Source organism: Somniosus microcephalus, chromosome 5 (genome assembly GCF_052327205.1).
Source record: "Somniosus microcephalus isolate GS21.2 chromosome 5, FLI_Smic_1.0, whole genome shotgun sequence".
Taxonomy (NCBI): Eukaryota; Metazoa; Chordata; class Chondrichthyes; order Squaliformes; family Somniosidae; genus Somniosus; species Somniosus microcephalus.
The window spans coordinates 49,726,477-49,732,265 of NC_140991.1; the positions used below are offsets into that span (position 1 = coordinate 49,726,477).

The window sequence follows — 5,789 nt, forward strand, 5'->3', positions numbered from 1 at the left end:
TTAGTGGGTGAGTTAGCATAAGGGGTCAGAAATATAAAATAGCCACTAACAGATCAAATAATGAATTTAGGAGGTTTTCTTACACAGAGTGGGGTGAGAATGGGGAACTCGCAGATAGCATTAATGCATTTCAGAGGAGATTTGATGCGTCCATGAGGGAGAAGTGAATAGACGGGTACAGGGACAGGGTGGGAATAGATAATTAGAGTGGGATGAGGCTCGTGTGGAGTTTAAATACTGGCGTGGACCAATTGGGCTGAATGGCCTGTTTCTGTGCTGTAGATTCTATGTAATTCTATGCAAGGGAGCATTGCAGTTCATTGTACATAACTTTGCTTACAAGGAGCAGAAAATAAATTATACAAAGGATTTGGTTTTGTAATTTATAACATTTTTATTCTCAACTTTAGACAATAGGATACAATTTAGAATAAATTATAACAGATTTTACACATTATTTGATTTTACACACAGAACACACAAATACTGTAATACAATTCTGGGCAACAGGATTTTACAAGTTTAAAATATTAATATAAAATAGGGAAGGGAGGAAACGCAACAAGAAAGTACCCAAACTGGTTTCTCTAATAATATATAAAGTTAATATTAGACTCTTGTTTTTATTTTCTTGCATGGTGTATTGCAGACTCTTGAAGAATCTCCCTGCTTATTGCGTGAACGATCTCCCAGGCACAGCCACTGTTTCCCTGTGAGGAGACAAGAGGGGGAGTTAGCTCTCAGTGTAAAGTTTCCATGTCGTTTGTATTAACCTGAAACTGAAGTGCAATGATTCAAGAATATGAGATTCTTAAATTAGTAACTTATCTCATGCATTACTTAACTAATAGAAAATAGTCATTAATGGAAAATATTAACAAACAACAAATCTGATATCAGTTGACCAGACACAAACTGATGTTGAGAGTGAATCTGGGAGTAATAGTTTAAATTGTGTGGAGGGGGTTTTAACCTCACAATAGGAAGAAGGTATATTCATTAGAAATTGATGCAGGTACTCAGTAGCCTATGCTGTTATTATTGTAATAATAATGATTATTATAATGGTACATTGTTGCTGTTAGAACAACAATAACAACAACATAGGCTTCTGGGCCTATTATTATCAATAATAATTATTATTATCTCAAATATATATTTACAGAATCATTTTACCTTCTGTTTTACAAATGCCGTTCGTTTCTGGAATCTTTCTTGTATATCTAATCGGTGAATATAATGGAAATGCGGCGATTTTACCTGCAAAAGACAGAAACGAAATGAGATTTTTTTTTTAAGTCGTTTTACTTGCTGAAAATCTGAAATCAAAACTGAAAATGCTGGCAATACACAGCAGGTCTGTCCGAAAACAGTAAAGGCCCTTTGTTCTATACTCTGCTGCTGGTCCACCTGTTCGGTGCTGCCAGCGTTTTATGTTTGTTTACAAAGGAAATGGGCTTTCCTATTGCGTAAAATGGTTAGTCTGGAGCGAGGGAGCTGTTCTTACACAGGACTGCAGCTGAGAGAGAACTTCAGATACACTGTTCAGGAAGACCCGCCGCTCGTTTTGGGGTAAAGGTGCATTGGATTCACTGAAGAGCTTCTGAATCCCCTTCAGTATTTCAGCAGCAGCCGCCGCTCTGTCAGGCTTCGCCTGGATCAAAAGGAGAGGGGGAAAAAAACAAAGAGCATCGTTTAAACATAACACGTGGAAAGGCTTCTTCTTGGTTGAATTCATGTGTATTAAAACGGTTCGATGTGGTTCTGTCTCACTCACCGGTTTTAAAATCGTTGGAAGTTGCAAGCTTTCATCGTATTCAGTCCTACATCCAAGTGAAAGAATTGGATTCTGTTGGGGGGAAAAAAGTTTAAAGTAACTAAGAAATAACGTATTAATTCTGTGAATAACCGAATTCTTTCGGACTTATCTCCAAAAGTCGTCTAATAATCCCATCCATACCTGATATCCCCATAAAACGGCCCAGATCATGTCCCAGTCCCAAATCCCAGTCCTAAATCCAGTCCCCTCATCACCATATGATTCATGATCGATATTCCACACCAGGGATTTATTTACAGAGTGATTTGAGAATTAAATGTAAGAACGGGTCTGCAGTGAAGGGTCGATTCTATCTTTAAAGTACTCACTATATTCTCTAAACCGAGCATCAGTTCTTTCCAGAAGCTCCTCCTCATGCAGAGATGGTCAGAGTGATGTCCACAGGCACTTTGTGAGCACAGGGAGAGCAGAGCAAGAGGGAGGCCGAGTCTGAGCCAGGACATCTTCTTACAGCGTCTGCAAAATGTATTCAGTGAAGTAAAAGGGAGCCTGAATACTCGAGCTGGGCCGGGAGGCAGCAGCAGTTTGCTCGGGCTTATTATTTGGTGTGGAGTCTCTCTTACCCGGTGCCGCTTGGTGCTGACTGGGAGCCGCTTCTTCTGGAGCTGTGTCGCCCATCCTGACTGCAGTCTTTTTAAAGTTCCCGCCTCCCCCGCACGCTCCTCAGTGTTAAAAACGAAAGTAACAGCTATTTCCGAATCCTTATTATACAGACAATATTCAGGGATTACGAGGTTTAGGGTGGATTGAACACTGAAGCAACAGCACTTCCCATCAATGAAATATGACTCCCAACTATTGTAGTTGTCACTTTCAGTATTCAGTCACCTTCCAGTACACTTGTTCCAGGTAGAATTTCGATCCAAGTAACAAACTTGTGCCAAACCACAATTCCGATTCATATCCCACAAAAAATTCCTAAAGATAGTTGTAATTTTAGATATGATTCCCTGCCAATTTTCAGACAGAGGCAGCAGGTGTCTTTAGCACATCAGCCAAGGTTTGAAAGTAACAATAAAGTAACAAGAGGAATTTTGATGGGGCGTTTAGTTTTGGTGTCCTTTAATAGAATTGGGATTCAGTTTAAATGAGAGCTTTAATATTTTGCGATTTTTTTTTTAGAAATCCTGAGAGAAAGATTTGCTCTGTCACAGTGTCTAATGATACTGTGAATATAAGGAGAGGATTTCCTCTTTTAAAATTCATTCTCGAGATCTGGGCATTGCTGGCAAGGCCAGCATTGATGGCCTATTCCTAGTTGCCCTTGAGAAGGTGGTGGTGAGCCTTCCTCTTGAACCGCTATAGTCCGTGCGGTGAAGGTACTCCCACAATGCTGTTAGGGAGGGAGTTTCAGGATTTTGACCCAGTGACGATGAAGTAATGGCGATATATGTCCAAGTCGGGATGGTGTGTGACTTGGAGGGGAACTTGGAGGTGATAGTGTTCCCGTGCACCTGCTGCCCTTGTCCTTCTAGGTGATGAAGTTTGTGGGTTTGGGAGGTGCTGTTGAAGCAGCCTTGGCAAGTTGCTATATTGCATCCTATAGGTCATACACACTTCAGCCATGGTGTGTTGGTGGTGGAAGGAGTGGATGTTTAAGGCAGTGGTTGGGCTGCCGATCAAGCAAACTGATCTGTCCTGGATGGTGTTGAGCTTCTTGAGTGTTGTTGCAGCTGCACCCATCCAGGCATTGGAGAAACAGGAGTTGAGCCATTCACTACAGAATACCCAGCCTCTGACCTGCTCTCATAGCCATGGCATTTATGTGGCTGGTCCTGTTTGAGTTTCTGGTCAATGGTAACCCCAGGATGTTGATGGTGGGGGTTCAGCAATGGTAATTCCATTGAATGTTAAAACTGTCACTATAGTTTAAACATGCTTTGAACAGCTGAAGATTCTCTCTGTCACTGTGCGTTAATGGAATGGTGAATATAGCAAAAAGATTTCCTATGATTCTAGCAAGATAATAAACAGTTTTGCAAAATTGATTACAATTTGCAACAAATAACAACCAGGGAAATCTCCTCCAGCCGTATAAACAGAATGTTTGCGAACGAATTGTACCTTTATCGCCATTCAAATGGGGCTGCTTTGCTGATTCGTGAATATTAAGTTTGGTGAAAGTCAGTGTAATGAAAATGGGATTTTATTATTACACGGCTTGGTATATTGGCAATTAGCCAGGCTAAAGTGATGGATCCACAATCAATCAAAATGAGCAGTGAGCACGTTGTTTAATATTGCATTATGTGCAACAAATCCAATTTGCATCTATATATATAAATCGGTACTTCTGTCATTCTGTCTTTCTATCTGTCTGTCTGTCTATCTGTCTATCTGTCTATCTGTCTATCTGTCTGTCATCGCGTGTGCGTTGCGGGTATGCACTCGAAAGTTACAGGGCGTACCTACGCGCGCGTTACCTCCAAAGAAAGCTTACGCTTCCGAGACGGTTTTAAGCGTATTTACGTTTCGGCTGGGCTAAAATTGCGCCCGCGGTATCCCAAAAACCTTCAACATTCCGCTCATTAGCATCTCATTATCCGCTCATTAGCGACAGAGTGACCTCGAGCTCGACCAATCGTACGCCGGGTTGCTGGCGTGTGCCGCCGGGCCAATCGGTGCGCGTGTGGCCGGGCTTTATCGTTCTGAACCAAGGTGAGTCGCCGCCATCTTGATTCCAAACTTTTCCTTTCTTTTTCCCGCTTTCTGCGTCTTAAAAAAAAACTTTGCTTTTAAAACACATATTGTTTTTTAAAAAAATGATTTAGAAAGTAATTAACTTATCTAATCTCATTAATTTTCCTACCTTTCCCCGTTTTTCCAGGTAGGCCTAGAAGCCTCGGCGTCTCCTCCGCACCCACGCCCAAGCTAGGCACCTCCCCGCCCCACTCGAAGGCTGGAGGGCCGAGCCTCAGCCCAGCGCCGCTAGGGTGCGCGCGCAGCAAGAGCTGAGACGTCTCTCTCTGCCGGGGCTTGCTGAGCGTCCAGCGTTACCCTGGCAACGGGCGCAATCGGCGGTCTTCACCTCGGGGGGAGGGGGGGCGGCCGCGACCCTCGGGGGGGGGCCGCGACCCTCGGGGGGGGGGGCGCCCACCGCCCTCCCTCCCTCCCCCCCGCCCTCCATCCCCCCTCCCCTCCCCCGCCCTTCCCCCCCGCCCTCCCTCCCCCCTGCCCTCCCTTCCCCCTTCCTCCCCCCCGCCCTCCCTCCCCTTCCTCCCCCCCGCCCTCCCTCCCCCTCCCCCGCCCTCCCTTCCCCGCCCTCCCTTCCTCTCCCTCCCCTCCCCCCCGCCCTCCCTTCCCCTCCCCCCCACCCTCCCTTCCCCTCCCCTGCCCTCCCTTCCCCCCTCCCCTCCCTTCCCCCCTCCCCTCCCCCCGCCCTCCCTTCCCCGCCCTCCCCCTCCCTCCCTTCCCCGCCCTCCCCCTCCCCCTCCCTTCCCCGCCCTCCCCCTCCCCTCCCCCCCGCCCTCCCCCTCCCCTCCCCCCCGCCCTCCCCCTCCCCTCCCCCCCGCCCTCCCTTCCCCTCCCCCTCCCTCCCCCTCCCCTCCCTCTCTTCCCCCCACCCCTCCCCTCCCTCTCTTCCCCCCAGTCGCTCTCTCTCTTCCCCCCAGTCGCTCTCTCTCTTCCCCCCAGTCGCTCTCTCTCTTCCCCCCAGTCGCTCTCTCTCTTCCCCCCAGTCGCTCCCTCTCTCTCTCTTCCAACAACAACATGCCCTCGAAAAAGCCTCGGCACCGCCGGGCACTTCAGCTAGTTGTATTATATTTGCACATGTACAAAATATGTACGTGTCTATTATTTATGTAGAGGAAACAATTATTGCAACTGGCACCAGGCAGAAGACCCTCAGCACTAAAATTATTATAACCATTTTTGGGATCAACAGGAGAAAGGCCTGGATTTTCTTACGCTATCACACTCAAAATTGGCAAAAAAAATTGGGAAATCAGAT

The 5,789-nt window shown here is 46.3% G+C and overlaps 1 long non-coding RNA gene across 1 annotated transcript; it reads right to left on the bottom strand.

The window, feature by feature from the left end:
* Positions 1-375: 375 nt before the first annotated feature.
* Positions 376-4,900, bottom strand: LOC147117027 (uncharacterized). The gene is made up of 5 exons (XR_015078269.1): positions 4,650-4,900; positions 1,778-1,849; positions 1,508-1,654; positions 1,177-1,260; positions 376-710 (listed from the first exon to the last, which is right to left on the bottom strand). It is a non-coding gene; the product is annotated as an uncharacterized LOC147117027 (long non-coding RNA).
* Positions 4,901-5,789: the final 889 nt, after the last annotated feature.